Source organism: Dipodomys merriami, unplaced genomic scaffold, assembly GCF_024711535.1.
Source record: "Dipodomys merriami isolate MVZ:Mamm:240054 unplaced genomic scaffold, mDipMer1.0.p SCAF_70, whole genome shotgun sequence".
Classification (NCBI taxonomy): Eukaryota; Metazoa; Chordata; class Mammalia; order Rodentia; family Heteromyidae; genus Dipodomys; species Dipodomys merriami.
In genome coordinates, this window is record NW_027206291.1 from 7,009,801 (window position 1) to 7,036,812 (window position 27,012).

Consider the following 27,012-nt stretch of genomic DNA (forward strand, 5'->3'; position numbering starts at 1 on the left):
AGTGGGTATGTTTGAAATACATGCAACAGCAAAGCCTGGGGGCTTCTGGAAGAGACAAGATGATTTGGAAGGAGGTGTCAAATGACATGCGAAAGAGAAACTTGAAATGGTAAAGAATGACCTGTGCTCGCACATCAGCGTTGAGTAAGCAGACTTTCCTGGAATGAGAACGAGAGGCAGAGCTCAGCGTTAGGGAGGCAAGGAGCCCCTTAGGCTCACAGAGGGCCTTTCCACACCCACCAACGGGCCACAGCCATGTGCACTGAAGTCGCACAGGTAAACACCAAGCCCCTCTCAGAGCCTCCTGTGTTGTCTGGGCCACATGTGGCTGTACTGCCCTGGACAGGTGGGTGCCTCAATCGGCGGCTCAGGGAGGCATCTGAGGCAGCAGGAACAAAGCCAATGGCAGTACCTGGCCCAGCAGAGCAGAAGCCACTGAGGTTTTGCTTCTCACTGGTGGCCCTCTGATGCCTGGGAGAATTCTCCCCGCCTACAGCCCACGGCCCACAGGAGCAATGGGGTGGGGACAGCAACACTGCCATGTGTCTGCTCGTGGCTGTGCAACCCTCCCCCGACTCCTTCTTGGTCTTATTTATACCATTAGCCCCTCTACCCACTTATCTGACTACTTTCTGAAGATAGAAGCCCCTCCTGCTGGGCCAAACCTACACACTGCTGGTACATAAACGTCTGACTTCCCCAGTGAGTGGATGTATACCTGTCTACTTGCACCTCCTATGTTAGGGCCGACTTCTACAGAACTGTCTGTACTAACAGAAAAACCAGATCAACCCACCCCTGAGAACTGCAGCCAGGTTCTCAGCAAAGACAAGGGATGTCACCTCCAGCGCCGCTGAGGCGTCTCAGGTCCTGGGGACAGTCGCACGCATGACTGCGCCTCTGCTAGCCCTGAGCTCCATGCCACAGAAACCAGGTGCACTCTTCCTTTGCAAGACCTCAGCTTGGCTCCTCAGAGGGAGTTCTTCTACCACATCTGATGCCCACAGCACTGCCCACTCAGGCCAAAGGCCACTGGTGCCTCAGCTCAGGGCACAGGCTTCCCTGCCAATTTGCAGGGAGGCCAAGAAGTGTGACATGACCCCAAACTTCCTTGGCGAGGCTCACAAGCAAATGTACAGCAGGCCAGGAGAAGCCTGAACCCCTCCCTAGAATGCAGCCAGACACTCCTCCTCATCATGGGAGGACATCACCGTGAAGAGACAGTCTATGAAGAAAAGTACAGGCCTGCCTTCTTAACACAGACTGACCCTCCCAGCAACCTTTAAGTCTTAGTTTGCCAGGCAACGGCTGAACTTCAGGATAGCCATGAGCCTGGCTGCTACTGCACCAGCTTTGAGAGGAGCCTGGTTGGAGGGAGCAGGCCCCGCAAGGCACTGTTAGCCAGAGGCAGTTTATTAACACTGTGTCCTTAACACTGTCAAATAGATGCTCTTATTAAACAACTCAAGCATGACAACTTCATGCACTTTAAGTAAGAAATGTGGGATTTACTTCTGTGAGACAGATTAGGAAATACACTGCCCAGCAGCATGAAGCAGGATTTGTCTCGACCTTAAAACAAAAACTCACTTGAGAATGAACTAGATGCATGTTAGATGCAAGGTGAATCCTACACAAGAAAGCCGTGTTCAGTGGCCCACCAAAGGGTGAAGAGAGGACCTGGGACCTGGAGGATGCCCGTGGCTCCTCGCTGTCCCCAGGGTGACAGCCGAGGACAGCATCAGTGCTGGACATGTGAGAAGTTACAGTGCCCAATCAACTGTGCTCACCAGCATGCATGTGAACAGGATACAGACAAGGCATATCCATCACCTGTCTGCTGAAGAGGGTCAGTCCCTTGCACACAGTGATTATTCCTATACACAGTCTGCTTACACAGTGATTATTCCTAGCACAGTCTGCTGGCACACAGTGATTATTCCTATGCACAGTCTGCTGGCACAGGAGGCGATTATTCCCATACACAGTCTGCTGGCACACACAGTGATTATTCTGATGCACAATCTGCTGGCACACACAGTGATTATTCTGATGCACAGTCTGCTTGCACACATAGTGATTATTCCTATGCACAGTCTGCTGGCACACGTGGTGATTATTCCTATGCACAGTCTGCTGGCACATACAGTGATTATTCCTATGCACAGTCTGCTGGCACATACAGTGATTATTCCTATGCACAGTCTGCTGGCACATACAGTGATTATTCCTATGCACAGTCTGTTGGCACACATGGTGATTATTCCTATGCACAGTCTGCTGGCACACATGGTGATTATTCCTATGCACAGTCTGCTGGCACATACAGTGATTATTCCTATGCACAGTCTGTTGGCACACATGGTGATTATTCCTATGCACAGTCTGCTGGCACATACAGTGATTATTCCTATGCAGTCTGCTGGCACATACAGTGATTATTCCTATGCACAGTCTGCTGGCACACATGGTGATTATTCCTATGCACAGTCTGCTGGCACACATGGTGATTATTCCTATGTACAATCCGCTTGCACACACAGTGATTATTCCTATGCACAGTCTGCTGGCACAGGCAGCAATTATTCCTATGCATAGTCTGCTTGCGCACACAGTGACAATTCCTATGCAGTCTGCTAGCACACACAGTGATTATTACTATGCACAGTCTGTTGGCACAGGCGGCGATTATTCCTATGCATGGTCTGCTTGCTCACACAGTGATTATTCCTATGCATAGTCTGCTTGCGCACACAGTGACAATTCCTATGCAATCTGCTAGCACACACAGTGATTATTACTATGCACAGTCTGTTGGCACAGGCGGCGATTATTCCTATGCATGGTCTGCTTGCGCACACAGTGACAATTCCTATGCAGTCTGCTAGCACACACAGTGATTATTCCTATGCACAGTCTGCTGGCACACACGGTGATTATTCCTGTGCACAGTCTGCTGGCACACACAGTGATTATTCCTATGCACATTCTGCTGGCACACACAGTGATTATTCCTATACTTTCTTCTTCCTCTGGGGAACATAACAGGTTTCCATGGGCAATCTGGTAACTACCAGTACTCCTACCTTGCTGTTATCTTCTGCCTGCCTCTGTTGCATGTGCACCCCCTGGCCTCAGAGGGAACAGCCATTTGGAGCTATCTGAACTACATCCCCTTTTCAGGCTTCCAAGTAAGTTCTAGAAACCTAGGGAGAAAACTCTTCCAGGAGGGGAACCACTTGGGTGCAGACAGGAAGCAATTCAGACAGAGTTCAGAGATAGTTCTTTACCTATCAATTCCTGAGCATGTGATAAATTACTTCAGTTAAAAAATGAGGCCACGTCATTGGCCAAACTGCAGTATGTCTTGTGTGGTCCTTTACCACATCCTACAGTGTAACTCAACACAAGGCTGGTGCTTGCAGGAACTTCCTAGCTACCAGCTGGACCACTGCACCTCCCGAGTGCCTGTGCTCGGGGGCCCTGCACCCCGCCACAATTGCATACCCTGGACACCCTGCTACACTGGGGAGAGGCACCATGATGCTGATGTGGGGTCCTATCCTCTGCAGGAGGCTCACAGGCCTAAGAACCAAACAAAAGCTGTGAGGGAGAGGCTGTCAGGTGCACCAGCACAGCCCATTCCCAAGGCTCACACAACAAGACTACAAAAGGCACAAGGGCAGAAGGAGGGGCCCAATGGAGACAGGAGTGCCCAGTGGGAGGGGCCCAATAGAGAAAGCCATGCCCCATGGGCCCTGGATCTCACCACCACCTTTTTCCTGCAAGCGTAAGAGCTCAGTGGAGAGAAGCACCAGAACTGACTGTAGCTAAGGAAGAGGGGGCTGGGCTGGGCCAAAGGGTGGGCACAGGAGCAGGCAGGGCGGGAGGGGAGAGAGCAGGGCCAGCCAGGAGGGAAGAGGCAGGGTGGTAGAAGCCCATCCTGGAAGATTCTAGCTCCCCCCAAGTAAGGGTGCTCAGGAGACTAGACACCCACCCAGGACCAAGGGTTGGAGACAGCATCACTGTGGCCATACAGACACAGCTCCTGTGGTGACATTCCGGGCAAGGCAACTCTGGCAATACTGAGCAACAGAAGCATCAAGGTGAAGATTAATTCCTGCTCTCCTAACCTCCTAACCTCTGGACAAGGGGATGCAACTACTCCTATAATCATGTGAACAACTTTCTTTCTTTAAATAGAACTTGGGGTCATTTCCATCCCACAGAGAAATACCAGAACTGCAGATCACCACAAAGCACAGGCTTCTGCACAAAACACTGAACAGGACAGGTGAGCGGCAGGCTCCTGTGGCTGGGCTCGGCCAGCGTGCACGCACACACATACACATTTTTTCTCTCAGTAATAGTGCCAGTCTGGGCCAGCCATGTGACTTTGCCCACAATGACTGATTCTTCAAGTCCTAAGAGGAGTAGAGCAGTACTTCTGGCAGACAGTACAAAGGAGAGCGCCTGGTGGACAAGGAGAAGACCCATGAGCTTCACAACAGCACAAAGGAGCCAGACTCCACCCTGTGCTCTCACTTCCTGTTCAGCATCTGAGCTAGGCTCTGCCCTTTACCCTCACTTCTTGTATGGCATCTGAGCAGATTCGGGGTGATCGGACAGTGGAGGGACATGCTTTGATGCTGTGGCATAGAGGAGGCAGATACGGAAAGCAGCAGCAGGAGGCCGCAGTCTGGGCCATGGGGTGGGCAGCCTAAGTGCAGGAAGGCCCCCAGTGGGCTTGGGAAGGACACCTGATCTGTCCTCACTGGACCTGACTGGCAATCGGGACCCAAAACAGCCGTGACTATCTTCTGCCTAGTGCAGATGATGTGGATGGGACTTTGTCATAGCTTGAGGTCTGGATTTGGTCCCTGACCACTAAGGATGGGACACACTTTTAAGTTCTTCCACTCAGATCAGAGGAGGGCATTTTGAAATAACTCACACAGAAAACTAGAGTTTAGAACGAGCCACCAAGACTACAAATGTTAATGCTTTTGCCATATTTATATCAGATAAACACTTTCATAGAACTAAATTCAAAATATACTTTTTAAAAAAGAAATTCCAAAGTATTTGCCTTCTCCCTCTTCTTAAAAATTCAGAGCACTGGTCTCAGCCAGTCAGGGGCTGAGATAGAGAGGATCATGGTTTCAGGCCAATCCAGGCACAAGGTTCATGAGCTCCTAGCTCCAGAAAAAGGCTGGTTGTGGCAGTGTAGGCCTGTCATTTCAACTGTGGCATTAAGCATAAATGAGAGGACTGAGGTCCAGGCTGGCCTGGGAAAAAAGTAATACCCAGTCTCAAAGCTAACCAGAGCAAAATGGTCTAAAAGTATGGCTCAAGTGGAACAGCACCTGCCTAACAAATGTGAAGCCACAGTTTAACACTTCTCTAAGAAAAACCCTGGACAGCAAATGAAGAGAAGATGCAGCTGCCTACTACTGTAGGGAGGCTATCATCCCTGGATACCTAGATCCTGAGAACGCAAACATCCAGACCCTGGGCATCTTTATATGTGTATGTGTGCACGCACAAGTGCACACCAGTCCTAGGGTTTGGACTTAGTGCCTGGACACTGTCCCTGAACTTTTTTTCACTTAAGGCTAACACTCTACCACTTTAGCTACAGCTCCACCTCCAGCTTTTTGGTGGTTAACAGGAGATAAGAGTCTCATAGACTTTCTTGTCCGGGCTGGACTTTAACTGTGATCTTCAGATCTCAGCCTCTTAATAGCTAGGGTTACAGGCGTGAGCCACCAGCGCCCAGCTCCTGAGTTGTACCCTTGAGACATGTGGATCTTGGAACACAGGTCCCACCTCAACAAAGCCCTTCTGCCCTCCTGTGGGGACTCCAAACAGCCATTACTCTCCTTGGCCAGGGCAGCTCCAGTCCCTCCATCTTCTAAGCTTCCTTCTCCCCACCTCTCCTAGCAAAACAACGCACAGTTCTTAATATACTGTGGGTGGGATCCCCGCAAGCTTTAGGCAAACAAACAAAGCTTGTTTTCCACAAGGTATTCCAGTGTCTGGTGGGGCTCTAGGGGGGAGACACTGGGAAGAAGAGAGAATAAGGTGAGGCCATGTACAGGGAAGGCCACTCTGTCCAGCCACCCCAACAGGCCATGGACAAGGAAAATCATGCTGTCCAGCCACCAACTCAAGCTAACAGGAGATTATGGACAGGGAAGACCATGCTGTTCAGCCACCCCCAACAGGCCACGGACAGGGAAGACCACACTGCCCAGCATCCCCCAACAGGCCATGGACAGGGAAGACCACGCTGTTTAGCAACCCCCAACAGGCCACAGACTGGAAAGGTCACCCACTCCCAACTGAAGCCAACAGGACACACACGTCCACAGTCCCCTCTGCCCAGCATGCACTGCCACCTCTCTGCACTTAGGAGGAGGCAAAATGCTTCCAAATTCCTGATTCAACCAGGAAATACTGCAAGCCACCACAGCAGGTGTGTCCATCCACAGCCTCGGCTAAGCAGAGTGGCTAAAAAGAAGGACCACGGGCAAGGTGAGCTTTAGATGAGAGGCTGGAAACCAGCACCCACACTGGTCTCCTTATGGAAGTTTTAAATTTCAGCTGAAACAAGCAAAACCCACTAACCAAATTACCTTGTGGGGAGAGAACAAGCATGTCATTGAGCCTCAATTACAGATCAATTTTAGAGGCAGTGACTCCTGGGACAAGGTTCAAATTTCCAGGCATCAGATGGCAGAGCCAGTCTCACGGAGGTGTCTGCTTGGAGCTGTGAAGTTCCTGCCTCAGGGGCCTGTGTGATTAAAGACTAATGCCCAGCCCCCTAATGTGCTCAGTCTCAGCCAATGCTGAAGCCCCTGGGCCTCCCTTCCTCTGCCTGAGTCCAGCCATGTCTACCTAAGGTGATCATCTTCATTCCCAAGCCAGGCTGGCTGGGGTGTAATGCTCCATGCTTCTACATGGGATGCCCGAGAAGCACTGCGGGGATGAGGCTGCCCCTCTCCAGGCTTGCTGGGGTGTTTCCACATGGGATGCCCAAGGAAAGCGGTGGGGATGAGGCTGCCCCTCCCCAGGCATCGTCTGCCAATCTTTGCAGTTGGGGGCCTGGGGCCACTTGTGGTCAAAGACAAGGGACACTGTGGGTGAGGCAGGACCCTGAGCCTGTCCTTCACTTCTTACTGTGGATGTACACCACGGACATCTGATTAGCCAACGATCAGTGAGCATGACTGGGTTTGTCTCCTTTGCCTAGTAATCTTGGGTATATGTGAGGCTCCTGATGGCCCAGGAAGGTATTTTTTTTTTTGATCTTCATATAATGTATCCTTTATTATAGAACCAGGGTTTGACCTCAGAGCATCATTCTTTTTTTTTTTTATGTTTAATTTTTTTTTTTAATTTTTTTATTGTAAAGATTCTATACAGAGGGTTACAGTTACATGAGTGGGGTAATGAGTACACTTCCTCTTGAACATTGTTACCCCCTCCATTGTTTCCAGGAAGGTATTTTTAAACACACATCATTTAGACACAAAAGCACATTGATCATCCAGTTGCTGGACATCATTAAACACTGGCTGACCTAGGTCATGATTTTCCAGCTCTAGAACTGGAAAGAAACATGAATTGTAATAGGTGACTGGGGCTTTCTCAGGGCCCACTTCAGTCTGGGACCCGAAAGACACACTGGGATCCCAGGGTTCGGGGACCGGGGCAGGCAGGACAGACGCACAAGAACCGGCCCCTGACATACTCTCCGGTTATCAGGCCACGCAGCGGGAGTCCAAATAGCCAGTTTCACCTGATTCACCACATGGTAACAGAAATCTCCCAACTTGTGCCCAGCAGAAGCAGCTGGGGATGACAGGGCCAGACTGGCTTTCCTGGGAAACAGGCAAAGGCAGTAAGGAAATGGCCAGCAGAACTAGTTTTCATCAGCCTCCCACACTACACTGGCTTTTATTTTTATATCTTGGCAGTATTGGGTTTGAACTCAGAACCTTGTGCTTGCTTAAAAAGAGCTATACCACTTAATCCTTTTTTCAGATAGTATACTTTGTCTTTCCCCTGGGGTTAGCCTGGATGGTGATCCTCTACCTGGAGCCTCCTAGGTAGCTGGGAGTAAAGGCATGTACCATCCTGCATGGCTTCTTTCATTAAATGAACTCTAACTTTTTCCAGGACTAGCCTGGGCTTACCAGATCTGGCAATCCCCTGAGGAGCTGGGCTAACAGGAAATGAGCCATACATCCAGCCTCAGACCTGAGCATCCCATGCTTAATGCCTGCCTGTACAGACACAGGGATAGCCTGGAAGCCATCAGTATCCTTTCACCCATGCAGCAACATCCTGCAGCCATGGCATGAATGCATGCTACAATACACTACACACTGCATCCACTGCCTCCTCAGATCTGCTACACACGCATCTATGCTCACAGACTCAATCTGCAGATATGCTGCACACTGCCTCCACAGAGCTGTAATACACGCATCTATGCTCACAGACTCAAGCTGCAGATATGCTGCACACTGCCTCCACAGAGCTGTTACACACACATCTATGCTCAACAGACTCAAGCTGCACACGCTACACACTGCCTCCACAGAGTTGTTACACACAGTGTCTATGCTCACAGACTCAAGCTGCAGATATGCTGCACACTGCCTCCACAGATTTGCTACACACGTGTCTATGCTCACAGAGTTGGGAACACCTCACTCTGCTGAGCTCAGGCCTCTGGGGGTGAGGGGTGGAGACAGTTATAGTGTCACCTTTGAGGCCAGGCTCCCCTTCCCAGCCTCTGGAGAGACCAGAGAGAAAGGTGCAGCATGAAGCCATAGGGCCCAACCTCTAGCCATGGATGCCAAGAATGCTGCTCTCATGCCTGCTCCTGCAGTTTGCCTTGGAAGTACTTAGCCCCTGGCAAAGCCCACAGTCCTGGATCTCACAGGGTAGCCCCGTGGCCTCTATGTCTGTTGGGAACAGGGTTGGAGCCCAGGTTGGTGCTGGGGAAGCCTGAGTACACTGTGGCCAGCAAAGGTGACCAGCATGCTGCCCAGGTTGGGTGTGGACAGCAGTGCTGCTCCATGAGCAAGACAAAGATCAAGAGCGTTGAGGACAGGGGCTGTCAAGCCTCTGCCGTCCCAGCTCACAACCACCCAAGCCCTGCCACCGATCACCCACGCACCACAACAGATGCACACCCAAGCCTCAGGTGTCTCCAACCATTCTCAACAGTAGAATAAGAAGCCAACGCACCGCAGGGACAGCCCTGAGGGTGGCAAGTTCCACCAAGTACAGGACAAATGCCCACAACATGCATCTAGACCAGTGTCCTCCAAGCAACTGCCTGAAACTGTCACATGGCAGGCGAGGAAACCCGGCCACTTCTGCGTTATCACCAGTACGGAGTTTCCCCTTCTGAAGACCAGTTAGCCAGAAAGCCAAGCAAAGGCATCCAAATTCACAAACAAATACATGTGAGTCTACATGTGGGTTTGCCTCCCACTGCACTGTATGCTTACTTGAAAATATTGAATATATATCTAATGAAGGCCAACAAAAAGCTCTGAGTCAGTAATTATGGCACACTGTTTAGTGAAAACACTGACAAATTGGGTAACAACATACGCAGAACCATCAGAAATCACAGTTCAGCTGGCTATGGGCTGAGGAATAAGCTGCCTGTGATCCATGCAAATTCCTAAAACTTCAGCCTCCACCCAGGGGACGCTAACTCACTAGAGCCTCAGCTGCACATCGCCACCACCAGCCATGGAGCTGGCTGTGGGAGGCCGCAGGCTCCGCACAGCACTGTGGCCCGAAGACCAGAGCTGTCTCCCAGTACACAGCTCTCAAGCCAGGGAGGGAGCTGTGAGAACAGCAGCAGGACAGACACAATCTTGGGAGGTGGTATGAGGGGAAGAACAAGCTACAAAGATGCAGGATGGGTGGGAAACAGAAACGCAAAATGTTCAGAGGAAGGGAAGAAACTACAGGCCAGAGCTGAGAGCTGGGACGGCCAGAAGCCAGTGTCAAGCTGGGGCAGAGAACAAAAGCCCAGAAAGTCAGGCCAGCTCTTGGAGATGACCACGCAAAGGGCGTGGGATGTTCTCAGGCTGTGTATTACAGATTTATACGGTGGCCCCCAGTCCCCTGGACTCCAATGCTCCGCACCTCTGACAGCAGGTTCTGCCATGGCCTATATATGGCTCATTTTGCATCTGATGGTTTACTCCTCTCTGACTTTAAAAAGGCAGCAAAGACCAAACTGACCCTTTACCCGGGAATAGGAGGGTGCCCACTCTGCAGGGACTTCAGATGCGCACTTAACTGTTTCCACTTTTCCTCCACACAACTGCAAGTCTACAGAAGGAAGCATCTGGCTTGGAGACTCCATCTCCCTTACCTGCACACACACACACTCCTTTCAAGTCCAGCCCTGAGAATGAGAGGGTCACTGTGCATACAGGGGTGGGGCTTAGAGATGAACCCCTCCACCAGGATTGTGCCCAAGGACACCCAGAGTGCAGGAGCGATTCTCAGCTAGTGCAAACTTCTCTGTACCTCCACAGGGGCCACAGTAAGTCCTGTGGACAAGGGAGCGAATTTTCTTTTTTTTTGGGGGGGGGTGTCTGGTCATGAGGCCTGAACTCTGGGCCTGGGTGCTGTCCCTCAGCTCTTGTGGACAAGGGAGCGAATTTTCTTTTTTTGGGGGGGGGGTGTCCGGTCATGAGGCCTGAACTCTGGGCCTGGGTGCTGTCCCTCAGCTCTTCAGCTCAAGGCTAGCGTTCTACCACTTGAGCCACAGCGCCACTTCCGGCTTTTTTTTTTTTTGCCTATGTGGTGCTGAGGAATCGAACCCAGGGCCTCAGGCATGCAAGGCAAGCGCTCTACCACTGAGCCACCTTCCCAGCCCCAAGGGAGCGAACTTCTGAGGCCAACACTTAAGCCTCTGCTTGGCCTCAAGCCAGAAGATGCTGAGGAACTGGAATGGGGAGAACTCTGAGGCAGCAGAGAGGTGTTTTTTTTTTTTTTTTTGCAACATTAGGATTTGAACTCTGGGCTTCACACAAGCACTCTGCTCTATGCCTCACCCACAACCATTTCCTGTAGGGGTTGAAACAGGAGCTTGCTTCTCACCCAGGCATGTACCTCAAGCTCAATCCACCTATGTTTGGCTTCTGTCAAGGCTAGGATAAAAGGCACACGCCACCACACCCAGCTACTTCCATGGAGGCAAGTCTGTGTCAACTTTTGCCAGGGCTGGTCTGAAAGGGCAGCCCTCCCAATCTCAGCCTCCACAGAGACCCTGGAATTTTATATGAGTAAGATGTAAGGAAAACTTATCTCTTCAGAATATCAGACTTACTCATTTGTATTTCTGTAAAGCCAGCTCCTAAATACCACTTAAGAACTCTTGAGGTTGAGCCAACGGCCATGATAAGATTTCAGGAACAGCCTGGAGACTGTCCAGAATCACAGAATTTTGGGGCACGGGGGAGCCCCGTGCCTTATGGCTGGGGTCTCCAACAGTCCTTCCTTATTCACAATGTCCTTCAGAGTTCAGAGAACTACTGCCACCCACAATCGCAAACCCCACCCCACAGCTCCTCAGGACTGTGCACAGCTGACAAGCCAGCCCAGACCCTATGCTCCCAGGATGCACAACACAAGGGAAGCACGGTGATCAGTGAGCAGACAGGAGGCAGGCAGGACCCAGGGCAGAGCAGGGGCCCAGAGGTTCAAAGGTCCTCCCCACCAGTGGGGGCTGAAAAGTGAGCACACAGCTCAGCAAGTGAAGTCATGCTAAGCTGGCCCTGGCTGGACTCTGACAGATAACCTCACCATCCCTACCCCTGCCCTCAAGTGGTACATGTCTGACAACAGTGACATCCGAAAACCCTAAGGGGACATCCCTGAAATCCACACTTATAAGCCAATCATGTCCTGAGGCACCTCCACCTGGAGATCAATGCCCAAACCACCCCTTCAGAACAGGCCATCCAACGGAGGCGGGAGGGGGGTTGTTTCCCATCCATCCATTAATGAAGTAACCTGTGCTCCTGCTTCATTAGGATCAGCACCAAGAAATGTTGCCAAGTTGTTCTTATCTGGTTAATCCAACGATACCCAGGTGAACGGTTCTCCTGGGACTGAGTTGGGGGTCACGGTTCCCAACAAGCGCCTGTGCGTTTTCTTGAAGCCTGTGATTTACCATGAAAACCTGACAAAATGTTTCATCTGGAGCCTAAAGTTCACGTAAAAATCCCACTGCTACCTTCATTCTCTCAGCCGTTTCTTAATCCTAACTGTGTCACACAAATGTCCTCAGAGGAATACTAATCAGACAAGGAGAGGGGCCAAGTAGGGCGGCAGAGGGGATGAGAACAGAGCAGGCAGAGTGAGGACAGATCAGCCAGAGACCATGGTGCCCGACGAGATGTCACCATGAACACGGGCAACACTGCACAGACACCCCTGCACCTTCTCAACCCAGTTTAGAGTATGGCCCCATACAGACACCCCTACTCTACAAGGCACATGTCCCTCAGCATGCCACTGCAGGCTGTATACCTCATCTCCCAGCTCCTGGCACAGTTCCAGACAAAACGTGCAACATCCCACATAGTGCCCAGCAGCACCAGAATTGATAGGGCGGATATACATGGAAACTACTGTCAGGAAGGAAGAACGTTTCCATGCTACCAGCTCATGCCACGCAGGCTGCTGAGAGTACCAGATGAGACTTCTGACATTTCCAGGGCAAAGAACAGAAGGCAAGCAGGCTGAGGCCCAGCCTGTCTGGTTAATCCAACACTGGCTCAGGCTCTGTCCTGAGTGTCCATGCTGCCCTGGGTTAGAGGAGGGCAGTGGTCAGAAAAGAGGTGTGGAGGGCTGGGAAGGTGGCTCAGTGGTAGAGTGCTTGCCTCGCATGCATAAGGCCCTGGGTTCGATTCCTCAGCACCACTTAAGTAGAAAAAAAAAAGTCAAAGTGGGGCTGTGGCTCAAGTGGTAGAGTACTAGCCTTGAACTGAGGAGCTGAGGGACAGAGCCCAAGCGCAGAGTTCAGGCCCCACAACTGAAAAAAAAAAAAAAAAAAGAAGAAGAAGAAGAAGGGAAGAAAGAAAGAAAAAGGAAAGAGGTGTGGTGTCTAAAGGTGGGAAGTGGATGAGAGCACGTGGAGGAAGGTGTGGACTCTGGATTGGGGAGTTTCTGGAGGAAAGTCTCACTAGAAGAAGAGTTCACTCCCTCCAGGAATTTCCTGTCCTGAGTGGCAAAGCAGCCCCTCCCCACCCCCCATCCCCCTAGTCCCAACCAGGTCCGACTATCAGATATACCTGGAAATGCAGTGCATGAAAACCAGCTGGACACAACTCCAGGTCCAGGTGAGCGACTGTGGGACAGCTGTCAGCACACATGCTGTCTCCCTACATGGCAGGAGGACAAACACTCTGTCCAGATACCCAAGTGCCACTTGCTCTACCACCCAGTATGCCAGAGCACCAAGAGCTGAGGCAGGCTGTCCTGCCCCCGCTGAGGGCATCTGTAGTGGATGGTCAGCACTGGCCCTCTGACCCCAGTTAGAATCAGGTATGGCAGAGCAGCACAGAGAGCCACTCTGCCAGGTGGCACAAAGCACTAGTGAGCTGCTGACCAGCATTCCTGCCCCATCTCCAGGACTCCACAATGGGTGGAACTAGTGCTGGTGGGAAAAGGCCATGAAGCCCTCCCACTGTCCACATGATGTCCACCCACTGTCCTCCCTGGCTGCCTGCGCACCTGCACATTTCCAGCCACAGGCCATGAGGACCCACTACTAAGACTACAGAGTTGGTAGAAACCAAGCTGAAGTCCTGCCACTCAATGACAGTTGAAGTTTGTTTACACTGCTGAGACAATGCTTAGCTAAAACAGCAAAGAAAATCTGAAGATCCATATCAGTCCTGAGGAACAGAAAAAAAAAGTAGCTATTTCTAGTAATCAAGAGAGTGTGTCAACACATACTCTGTGAAGCCTAGAAACAGGAGTCCTGAGTGTGTGTGGAGGCGAGGGAATGGGGGGTGGGGAGAAGAGGCTTCTCCTGAGGCGTGGCCTGCTAGGATGCACCTGCTGGCCGGCCAGCCCAGACCAATCTCAAGATGTCAGGAGAGGAAGAAGGGCCCAGAGTCCACTGACCTGGAAGTTCATCAAAGTCACTTCAAAGCTTGGGACAGGAACTCAGATCTTAGCAGTTGTTCCTATTTGAGTGACTGACTCTCACAGCCCACCTCAGGTGAGCTACAAGCAGGGGGCAGATGAGACAGGATGTCCAACATCTGCGCTGATGGAGCACAGCCTCTCTTTTGGGAGCAGGGTGGCTCTCTGGGGGCAACAAAGCAGGAGAGCCAGAGCTGGGAGAGGGCACCAAGTTGTCTTCACACGCCCTGGGGGTCACAGGGACTAGGACTAATCACCCTTCAGAGTCTACCACTGCAATGCATTTATTTTATTATTAATTTATTTTTTATTGATTTTGACATCTTAAAGTTGTTATAAACTATGCCCAGACTGTCCTGAGCAAAACCAGGTCTGGAGGTCACCATTTCCCAGCAATGGGTTTGACCAGTGAGGACAGAGGAGCTAAGAAGGACCACACGGCATGCCTGGTTCTGTTATGCACACAGGACCGCAGGCAACTTCTCTCTTCCCAGATGAAGGAGAGGAACCCTGAGAGTCCTTCTCAGCCTGGTCAGAACCTCTGCTGCAGGCCCGAAGCAATGTCGATGGAGGACAGAGGCTCAGGAGCTGCCACACTGCCTCACTCAGGAGCAGCCGCCAACACCAGCATGAATAATGGCATCTGATGTGCACAAATGGCTCCCAAAGCTCACTGTGCAGCAAGGAGGCCAGGGACCCATCCAGCAGTGGACACCACAGCTGGCCAGGGCCTCCGGAGGCTCTGTACTTACTGTCCTGTAAAGCTTCCCACTTAAAAAGAGAAGGGATGAGAGAGAGAAGCAAAATGGGGACTAGGAGAAATTTCCACTCCAAGAAGGGCACAGATGGACTGTCACCCTGTCAAACTTAATGAATTCACAACAGAAACAGGAAAGACACAGGGTTTCTTATGCATTAAGTCTGTAAGGGAATGTATTTCTTTAATGAAGAAAAAAATACCTCGCAGCAGGTAAAAATGACTAGATTTCCACCATCCAAACCTAGCAAATACTAACCCCGTGTGTGGTATATGCTTTTATGTCTAAGAATGACAACACTGCAGATTAAGTGGAAGTCCTGTACTTTGCCTGTGTGGCCCTGTTTCCTGTTCCTGCTACCAAGTACAGTCAATCTGCAGGTCATAAGCACCAGAGGTGCCATACTACCTCCCATGTCCTCATGTATCCATCTACTTGGCTTCTTGCACTTGTTGGCTCTTTGACTAGTTTGATTAGATCTCAGACCAGTGGCCTACAGGCTGTCAGCCCACTTTTTCTAATGGGTTTCCTCTTCTTGGAGTCTAGAATGCCTTTGCAGGCAATGGACACTGATAATGCACATAGGTGTGGTATACTTTGCAAAGTTTGAGTCATTCTCTTCATTTGCTCATCGCTTTGCTGTTCCTCCTAGCTGTGCATGCTGTGATGTAGTGGCACTATCAACCTTTCTGAGCACACTTCTTATTCCTTGCTATTTCTACAGTGAATGACACCTGAATAAACGTTCCACTTTCCCACCTGACCATCCACCCAGGTTCCCACCCCAAGGCCCAAGCTGGTAGCACACAAGGTAAAAGAATAGCAAGCTCAAGTGATGGCATGTGGTCACACACTGCTGTCCACATATGCGACCACGCACCTCGCCCGCAGCAGCTGTCCACATGTGCGATGACCCCTCACCCGCACCAGCTGTCCACATGTGGGATGACCCACCTCACCTGCACCAGCTGTCCACATGTGCAGCCACCCACCTCACCTGCACCAGCTGTCCACATGTGCAGCCATCCACCTCACCTGCACCAGCTGTCCACATGTGTGATGGCCCACCTCACCTGCACCAGCTGTCCACATGTGTGATGGCCCACCTCACCTGCACCAGCTGTCCACATGATGGCTCACCTCACCTGCACCAGCTGTCTACATGTGCAATGACCCACCTCACCTGCACCAACTGTCCACATGTGTGATGGCCCACCTCACCTGCACCAGCTGTCCACATGTGCAGCCACCCACCTCACCCCCACCAGCTGTCCACATGTGCGATGACCCACCTCACCTGCACCAGCTGTCCACATGTGTGATGACCCACCTCACCTGCACCAGCTGTCCACATGTGCAGCCACCCACCTCACCTGCACCAGCTGTCCACATGTGCAGCCACCCACCTCACCCCCACCAGCTGTCCACATGTGCGATGACCCACCTCACCTGCACCAGCTGTCCACATGTGCAGCCACCCACCTCACCTGCACCAGCTGTCCACATGTGCAGCCACCCACCTCACCCCCACCAGCTGTCCACATGTGCAGCCACCCACCTCACCCCCACCAGCTGTCCACATGTGCAGCCACCCACCTCACCTGCACCAGCTGTCCACATGTGCGATGATCCACCTCACCTGCACCAGCTGTCCACATGTGCAGCCATCCACCTCACCTGCATCAGCTGTCCACATGTGCAATGATCCACCTCACCTGCACCAGCTGTCCCCAGTGCAGCCACCCACCTCACCCCCACCAGCTGTCCACATGTGCAATAACCCACCTCACCTGCACCAGCTGTCCACATGTGCAGCCACCCACCTCACCTGCACCAGCTGTCCACATGTGTAGCCACCCACCTCACCTGCACCAGCTGTCCACATGTGTGATGGCCCACCTCACCTGCACCAGCTGTCCACCTGTGTGATGACCCACCTCACCTGCACCAGCTGTCCACATGTGCAGCCACCCACCTCACCCGCACTAGCTGTCCACATGTGCAGCCACCCACCTCACCCGTACCAGCTGTCCACATGTGCAGCCACCCACCTCACCCGCACCAGCTGTCCACATGTGCGATGATCCACCTCACCTGTACCAGCTGTCCACATGTGCAATGATCCACCTCACCTGCACCAGCTGTCCACATGTGCAGCCACCCACCTCACCTGCACCAGCTGTCCACATGTGCAGCCACCCACCTCACCCACACCAGCTGTCCACATGTGCAGCCACCCACCTCACCCGCACCAGCTGTCCACATGTGCAGCCACCCACCTCACCTGCACCAGCTGTCCACATGTGTAGCCACCCACCTCACCTGCACCAGCTGTCCACATGTGCAGCCACCCACCTCACCTGCATCAGCTGTCCACATGTGCAATGATCCACCTCACCTGTACCAGCTGTCCACATGTGCAGCCACCCACCTCACCTGCATCAGCTGTCCACATGTGCAGCCACCCACCTCACCTGTACCAGCTGTCCACATGTGCAGCCACCCACCTCACCTGTACCAGCTGTCCACATGTGCAGCCACCCACCTCACCTGTACCAGCTGTCCACATGTGCAGCCACCCACCTCACCCGCACCAGCTGTCCACATGTGCAGCCACCCACCTCACCCGCACCAGCTGTCCACATGTGCAATGATCCACCTCACCTGCACCAGCTGTCCACATGTGCAGCCACCCACCTCACCCGCACCAGCTGTCCACATGTGCAATGATCCACCTCACCTGTACCAGCTGTCCCCAGTGTAGCCACTCACCTCACCCCCACCAGCTGTCCACAGCATAGCCACATACTTCATTCGTTGATTGTGGGTGTTGTCCCTAGGCCTCTTTGTGATCAAGGCTTAGCGCTCTACCACTTGAGCCACGGTGATACTTCCAGCTTTTGAGTGGTTAACTGGAGACAAGATTCTCATGGGACTTTTCTAACAAGGCTGGCTCTGGACCGAGATCCTCAAATCTCAGCCTCCTGAGTAACTAGGATTACAGGCATGAGCCACTGGTATCTGGCAATATTTTAATTTTTAATTTGGATTTTTTGAGATAGTTTTTTGGTTTTTTTTTTTTTTTTTTTTTGGTTTTTTGGTCAATCATGGGGTTTGAATTCTGGGCCTGGGTGCCGTCCCTGAGCTCTTCAGCTCAGGGCGAGTGCTCTACCACTTGAGCTACAGTGCCACTTCCAGTTTTCTGGGAGTTAATTGGAGATAAAAGTCTCTCAGACTTTCCTGCCCAGGATGGCTTTGAACCACGATCCTCAGATCTCAGCCTCCTGAGTATCTAGGATTATAGGCATGAGTCACTGGCACACATCTGAGATAGAATATTTTTAAAGAGTAATCCCCAGCATTGCAAACAATAATAATAACAACATTTAAAGGACCATGGTAATGGTATCCAAGCTAGCTGTGGCAAGTGAGAATTCCTTTTGACCTCAGTCACCAGCAACTCCTCCCTGTGCTCAGTCAACTGTAATCCCCTTCCCCACCCCCACCCCCACCCCCCAGACCTCAACTAGCACTGAGCTAGCACAGAACTCACGTAACTTTCCTCTGGCCACATTCCTCGGAGTTGTAGAACTACTCTCTGTGTGTGTTGTGTATGTGTGGGTGTGAAAAAGACTGAGAAAGACAACAACCTGTGGTTTTGATTGTGGGGTCAGGCACAGGTCAGCTCTGCCCCTCAGCACCATGGCTCTGTCTACCTCTGCACCCATGGCTGAGGGGTGTGAATGGCCACTGGGGAGGACAGAGGTCAGCACGGCACACTGGCTGGGCAAAGCCGTCTTTCTGCTGTGGGTGGTTTTTTTAAGTGAAAAGTAACTTGTATGAAAAATGTATGACCTGTTGTCACCAAACAAGTTCCGGCAGCTCTAAGAGCTCACGCCAGCTCACCCGGGAAACAGGTCCTGAGCACCTGTCCAGACAGCAGGCCCTACTGCCACTCTCGGATGTGGCCCCTAGTGCTGGGAGTGCTGGGAGGACCAGTGCTAACGGGTGACTGGACACACACCCTGAGGGCAGGCTACCAACCGTGCTTATTCTATGGAGGGAACTACACCTGTGGTTCAGAACCGCCCTAGCGACACCCTCCCACACATCAGACAGAGCTCCCCATGCCAAGCACAGGAGAGCAGAAGGACTCAGGGCACAGAGCCCAGTTCCAGAGGCTTCCCAGGCCTGTGTCCTTCCTAGGACTGTGACAGCACAGACCCCAGAGGAGTCTCCTCAGGAAAGGAGAGGGGCGTGTCTCCAGGCAGCTCCCAGAAGCCCTCCTGCACAGCTCAGCGGCTTCCTGTCAACTTTGTTCTTCCTGCTGCTGTTGGGGCCCTCCCTATCCACCGGCTGAGTCCATGGGATGGGGCAGGGCTTAGTCCTCTCAGAGGACAGAGCACGGTGAGGGGCAGCCCACACTTGAGGAATGAACCCAAGAGAAGGAAGACCAGTGCTGCTGCAACTGACCATAGACACTACCCTCGTTATGAGGGCCCTCTTCCCATTTGACATGGTTCTTAACCATTAACAGCATCAGATTTCAGTCTAACATCATGAACTTAGAACACAGTACACCGCCTACAACCTTGGGCACGGGGGGTTGGGAGGTCAGGTCAGGCCACGATGCTGATAGAGCCCTGCACACCTGGGTCCTGACTCAGCAGAGAAGGGCACCAGCACCGCCACCACCAGGAGGGCACTGAGGACCTGGCCCAAGACCAGTCACTAATGCTACAAACAAAATCCCCTCAAAGAAGGTGAGCGCAACACACTTTCATTAGCATGAGGGCCACAGAGCAAGGCCTGGGAAGGCTGACGCAGCCTTTGCTTGCTGAGAAGGGAGTGAAAGCCCAGGCACACCTGAGAGCTTGAGAGGAAAAGACTTCTGCAGAAAAGATCATCTCAGAGCTCACAGAGGGGTTCATGACACTCTACATGTGGACACATATGGTCATGCATGTGCATATCCACGCATGAAACACACATGTATATGTTGTGCATACTCTAATTATCAGCATGCTGTCAGCCTGACACTGGTCCACACCAGGCCAGCCTGGCAGCAGGTGATGGTCTCTCCTTGGACCCCTCGGCACATGGGAAGGGATGGCCCTGTCCACCCCATGCTCAGCACCTCTAGGGGCAGAGTCTTCCAAGCTAAGCTCATTGAACCTCCTCTGAGCCACAGGGTGCCAAGTGAAGATGGGTCACTAAGTGTGGGTGCACTGCCTACAGAAAATGAACGAGCCATCCTGGTGTCTCATGAGAAAGAAGTTGGTACTATGTGTACCATGAACACTAACAACATACTGCCTAAATTACTGTAATTAGCATCATTTTCTACCAAGCAGTTTTTAGTTTTCCTTTTCTCCTTTGGGGTTTTCTATTTAGCACCTAAAACTAGTACCAATGGCAGTTTTACTGTCACAGAGACACCTGCAGAATCCACACCAGAGAACCCGAAGACCTCAGTGCCAGCGCTGGAGGAGCTCCAGCACCCAGCACCCTCCCTGCTACCCGGCTCCTGCCAACAGCTCCACACTCCAGGCTCCACCCAGAGCAGAGGCAGGTGCTGCAGGTGCACCCAGTGCCATTCTGCCCCTAGCCCCTGGATCTGACTCCATGGCAGTCATGCTCTTCAACAATCTCTAACTGGGCCTGCACATGTATTCCTTCATGTACTTGTTCTTTGGTCCTGGGATTCAACTCAGGTCTTGGTGTACACCAGGGCAAGCATTCTACAACTGAGTCCCAACATTGGCTTACCATAGCCCCTCTGGTCTGCCTGACACCGCCAATCCTGGATGTCAGGATCCCTGCTGCTTTCAGAGCTGGCAGGGCCGCATAAGTAGGGAACCCACTGCAGGAAAGAAGCAGCTCCACCTTCACCCCGCACCCAGAGCTGTCCCTGGTGGAAGGCTACATGACAGGTGGATCCAGGGCAAACCATCCAGCCAGCACCTTCAGAGTCCAGGGACCACAGACAGTACCTGGCTGTCCCTGAACACAGGGACTGAGTGCATGTGAGTGCAATGCTGGAGCCTGTAGGTGAGCAAGGGGGTGGTACTGGACAGGAAGAGTGTACAAGTGGGGTGAGCTCAGCTCACTGTGGAGAGCAGAAGTATACGCAGGGCTAGCCCCACTGTGGCAGGCAGGATATTCCTAACATCCTGGTGTTGCCAGGTCTGACTACCCAGTCAGAGAACATCTGTATCCACTTCGGGGTGCCACAGACAGAAGCACATCTTCCCGAGAGCTCGGGAGGCAAGCGCCTGCAGGGGTGAGGAGCAAGGACACACCAGGCCAGGAGCGCTGGCCGGGAACAGAGGCATACCTTCCTAAGAAGGCAGAGGTCGGATAAGGAGATAAAGGGTGGGACGGTCACTGATGGATAGGGGGTTGCACAGGTCGCCTACCGAGACAGGCAGGTAAACAGCTGCCTGCCTTTGCCCAGCAATAGCTGAGCTTCAGAGCAGAACAGCACATACTGTGCATGCAGCATGAATCCTGGAGAGCCACAGGGATGAAGACGAACCCCACCACAGGCTAATGAGCTGGGGGGGTGTCGGAGGAGAGGGGACAACTGAGGGAGCAGAACCCACCCCAGGCCGAGGAGTTGGGGGGCAGCCTGTGTGCTGGGACAGCAGAACCCACCCTCCTACACAGTCACCCAAGGGCCTTGTTAGGTTCTTCCTGAAAGATGAAGAGATCTAGAACTGCAAGGCAATATGGAGTACTTTCTACCTTGGCCTATAGCCAGGTCAAACTCTGGAAGGTTTCAAGTTGGAAGTGAGAATAACTGAAACAGGGCAACATCTTCAGTGTGGACGAGTCCTTACTTAGTACTCAGCACTGTGCTAAGCACTCTGCATGTAACTCAGTTAATCCTCACTACTTTCTATGTTATTTTACACATTTTCCACTATCCTCATTACTTCTACTTTGCAGATCAGAACACTGAAGCACAGAGAGAGGCAAGGTAAGCCTGCCTTGTGCCACAGGTCAACTCCCAGCAAATGCCACTCCAGGTCATGCCTCCTTCTCTCTGGCGGGGCCCAGACCCGGAGTCCTCTGGCCCATCCAGCCTCACTCTGCATGACCATCAGTAGGACAGTGGTGACAGCTCCACCCCCAGGCCCCCACTCACCTCTGGCCCAGGTGTGTACCACCACAGTGCTGCCCTTCCAGTCTTGCTGCATTCTGGACCAACCTGCCTGCTGGAATACCACACTGCTCACCCAGGTCACAAGGGCAGGGGGTCAGGTGACAAGGCCAGTCCACACGGGGACCACAGCCAACCTCAGCCATGGATCTGAGGACTGTCAGGAGCCCTTAGTGCCCTCAAGTACTTCATATCATCAAAATAATATGATTTAACACACACAGGGTAACAATGCCTACAAAGGATTCTACTTAATAAAGCTACAGGTTTTGCTATGCTGTGAAGTATTAGTGTAAGATAGGACATTCTAAATTCTCATGGTTCATGTGATTTGAGTAAGAACCTGCCTAGCTAGATGTCAAAATCTTCTGAACACACAAGGCAAGTTATTACTCAAACTGAGAAAATTTGCAATGAATTCAGTAGTTTGATCAAATTAATGTTCACTTATAAACACTTGAAAAAAAACCTCTATATATTTCAGAATAACTCTTTTGCGTGAAGTATCTACAGTCACCTATAGAACACTGGTCCACTCAGGAACCCAGCAATGCCACAGCCCATAGGTGTCCACAGCACAAGTTAAAAACCAATGATCGTGGTTGGGTGGTTGGGAATGTGCTTTAGTGGTAGAGTGCCTGCCTAGCATGCATGAAGCCCTGGGTTTGATTCCTCAGTACCACATACACAGAAAAAGCCACAAGTGGCGCTGTGGCTCAAGTAGTAGAGTGCTAGCCTTGAGCAAAAGAAACTCAAGGACAGTCCCCAGGCCCTAAATTCAAGCCCCAGGACTGGACAAAAAAAAGAAAGAAAGAAGCTTAATTCATTCTGAGGTCCACTAACCTTTTCCTTTTTCTTTGTTCTTCTTTTTTTATGTCAGTTCTGGGGCTTAAACTCAGGGCCTGAATACTGTTCCTGATCATTTTGCCCAAGGAAGGCTAGCACTCTACCACCTGAGCTATAGCCTCACGTCTAGCTTTTTTGGTAGTTAATTGGAACTAAGTGTCTCATAGACTTTCCGGCTTGGGCTGGCTTTGAAGTGTGGTACTTGGATAGCCTTCTGAGTAGCCAGGATTACAAGCGTGGGCCCCTGGTGCCCAGCTCTATTTTTTTTCTTAAGAAAAAACTAAACAAAAGTTCTTTTTTATGTTGTGCATATTATGTAAGCGACTTCAAATCCCTCCTGGAAAATGGCAAGACAGACTCCTAATGAGCAGTTTTCTTCCCTGTCATCAGCACGGCCCTCCAGGTCTCAGAGCACTGGTGCTGGCAGGACTCAGTGCTGTGCTCCTGAGGCTGAGGCTCAGAGGATGCCTGCCTGCTGGGTTTCTGCCTCCAGAAGGAGCCCCTCCCCCTGCAGTCCACATCCACGGCGCAGCCAGCGTCCCAGAAAACAAAGTCTCACCAAACAAGAGACAAGTTCATATCCCTACCTACTGAAAACTCTATTTTTAAAAGTCAACGAGAAGGAAATTACCAAAGAGAAGCATTGAGACACCTCTTGCAAGTCCCACTTCTAACTTCTGATACTTTCCATACTAGCAAATTGAGTTTTATTCCAACACAGTGGGCTTTGGCTGTTCACAGAACCTGAGGTTAGTAACCTGGAATTCAGCTTGGCTTCCAACCAGACTTAATTTTTGGCTTGCAGTTAAGAAATAAAGACAAACTGGTCACTGGTAGCTCATACCTATAATCCTAGCTATTCAGGAAGATTGTAGTTCAAAGCCAGCCTGAACTTTTTTAAAAAGTCTCATCTCCAATTAACTACCAAAAAAAGCTGGAGGTGGAGATGTCGCTCAACTGCTAGAGCATTAGCCTTGAGCAAAAAAAAGCTCAGGGATAGCACACAGGCTCTGAGTTCAAGCCCCTGGACAGGCACCAAAAATAAAATAAAATAAAATAAAAATAAGTAAGGACAAGATTCCCAAGGCCTTCCCCACCTGTGGAATCTCAAGTTTCTCTGAAGTGGAGAGAAACGGTGGCCACCAAAGGCCAAGGCACAGGGCCAGCTGGTCAATGGGAACAGTGCTGCCTGAGACCAGAGAACGGCTCCTGTGCTGGACAGTCTGTTGGACGCTGCCCACATTACAGCAGTGTAATGTCCACATTACAGCTGGTGTATGTGATATAGCCAGAGGTGACTGGAAACACACCAGACATGAAGTGCTCCCAGCCCCCAGCCCTCCCACCCACCCCGAACTGCCTCATGCCCAGAGAGCTTACCCATACAGAATCTCACCTACAGAATCTCACCTGAGGCAGAGCTATTATCAAGCAAACTGGTACACCCATCTTCTCAGTGGCTCCATTTTCTTTTTTTTTTTTAATTTAATTTAATTTTATTTGTGAACATACTGTACAGAGGAGTTACAATTACATGGGCAGGATAATGCGTACATTTCTTACCAAGCATTGCAGAGTGGCTCCATTTTCTAGGTACCACTTTAACTCATCCATCTGTATAAAATCATTTCCCATATAACTAAATAAGGCAAAACTCTAGTCTAATGGTGGAGTTTTGGGCTAAGAAGCAATCTCTCAGTAAAATTTGAAAATGCTGATGTGGAATTGGAAAGAGAGAAAATACTGCAATGGAACCCAGAAAATTCTAAAGTAGGAATCAGAAGTCAGAGAAACATTCTCTGCTCTCTGCAGTCCCGGCACTGTCAGCAGGGAACAGAGCACACATGGAAACAGAGAGAAATGGAAGCAGCTATGAACATGGCCATATGAGAAGAAGGCATGGCCATGTGACTCCTATGACTATGAACACTGGGAAGGTAAGAAGCATAGTCATGTGACTTCATTCAACAGTGAGCTTGGGTTTCTAGCAGGCTTCATATGCACAAGCAAATGGGTCTGTGAGAGGAGTCTTGTACCACGGCCCCTCAGCAAGGAGGGCAGGTAAAGCTCTGAAGGTCAAACAAGCTGGTCACAGAGCCAGCCAAAAAGATAAGGCTCAGCTGAAGAAATGGAAGGCAGATCAATATTTGCCATATAAAATGCATTTAAAATATCAATATTCAATGCTGGCAAGATTAGAACTTCACATCTGCGTGTCTAGTGGATGCAAGAAAAACTTGTGCAAGAATCTTAGGAGTCAGGATCTTCATACTGTTCATTCTCAGAAATTCAATTCTTTTGAAATACTTGGGTTTGAACACAAGGCCTTGTATTTGCCAAGCAGGGACCCTACCACTTAGGCCCCTAGTCTTTTTTACTTGCTTTTTTTTGATAGGGTCTTACTTTTTATCTAGGTCAGCCTAAACAGTGATTCTCTGAACTATACTTCTGTGTAGCTGGTATGACAGGCATGCACCACCACATGCGTTCTTTACTGGTTGAGATGGGCTCTCATTACTTTCCCTTCCTCCATATCTGGCCATCTCCCCAGTCTCCACCTCCTGAAGTACAGACGTGAATCACCCTGCCTGGCTCCTGAAGTTCACTCTTAACAATGCAATGTATTTTTATAAGAAAAATAGGCACATAAATCTTTGTGTAAATTAAGACACAATTTATCCCTTGCTCCAACCCGACACTGGATGCCTGCAACACCACATCTGCTGCCCGAGTTATGCGAAGACTAATTAGCTTTTTTAAAGGTGGATGTGCCTATGACAGAGTTCCCAGGCATTTCCATTTCAAGGCTCCACCACCAAGGACAGCTACCTGAGGAAGCAGACGAGAAAGGGCGAAAAAGGGAGGTGGGAAGACCCCCATCCTTTTTAATTTTCTATTAATTCTTACTTTTTTTTTTTTTGGTGCAAAGCTTTCTTTCTGCTCAGCAATAGATCAGAGTTTGTTTTCTGAATGTGCTGCCCTCTGAATAAACCGGGACACTGGAAATGCACATTCTTTTTACAACCCCTCCCCCATACATGCACACGAGAGGATATGGGGTGATCACTACCATGCACCTAGCACTTCTGAGAAGACACACCTCCACCCTCCCAACAGGATCTAGCCTGCTGAGCCTCTAACTGCCACACAACCCCATGGGGGCAGCACTCCCTGGAGTCACCTGACCACTGCTCCACCCTGGGGCTTGTGCCCCACAACTCATCATGCTGGTGCTCATCTGCCTCCTTCACTTCTTCCAACTATGAGGCATCACTTTGCTCTTGATGCAAGACGTCTTCTTTGCAGCTCCACAGACTCTGACAGGCCATCTCCCTTCCCCACCTGCGCTACACGCCTGCCCAGATCTTACACAGGACAGCTGGGAATGTGAGCCAAGCCTCTTTCCTCTTCTTTCCTCTGCCAGCTGTCTCTGCCTGGCCGTTCACAGGCAGTTACCAGTGTGCATGGATTGACAGGAGTTCCCACTTAAAAATGCCAAACAAACAAAAAACAAAAAACAAGACAGAGCCAGCAGATTCTGTGCAACTACCTGGCTGCAAGCCAGGCGGCCCACAGCAGACTGGAACAAGCCATGGGGCTATGCCCAGTGGGAAGTATAAGGCAATGTGGCACATGCTATGGACAGCTATCACAAGTCTGAAATCCAGCTTAGCTGGCTCTACAGCACTTAGTTAGTAATAAAATCTAAGATAAAACCTTACATTTCTATCCAAGAACCAGCCAATAATCCTCTGATGAAAAGGTGCACTGCCTTCATGTGACCAAGGGCCCCAGACTCATAGACTGCCCTGGGTTCCCCATCCACCAGCCTGACACCACTGACACCTTTCTAAAGAAACCATGTGGGTAATTGCAGCTGTCTCTAGTACTGGGTAAAACCCAAAGTGAAGGATATTCAGTACAAATGGTGTATACTTATATCTGTGTAAACAAACCAAGGGATATTTACTAATTTCCATTTGGCAATTTTACAGAAACCCATCTCCAAATATCTGAAAACTACAATTGTATAGGTCT

The 27,012-nt window shown here is 50.9% G+C and overlaps 1 protein-coding gene across 3 annotated transcripts in view; it reads right to left on the bottom strand.

The window, feature by feature from the left end:
* The window catches only part of LOC138817640 (phospholipid-transporting ATPase IH), a 99,691-nt gene that overhangs the window by 55,794 nt on the left and 16,885 nt on the right, over nucleotides 1-27,012 (bottom strand). The gene's annotated exons all lie outside the window — the stretch shown is intronic.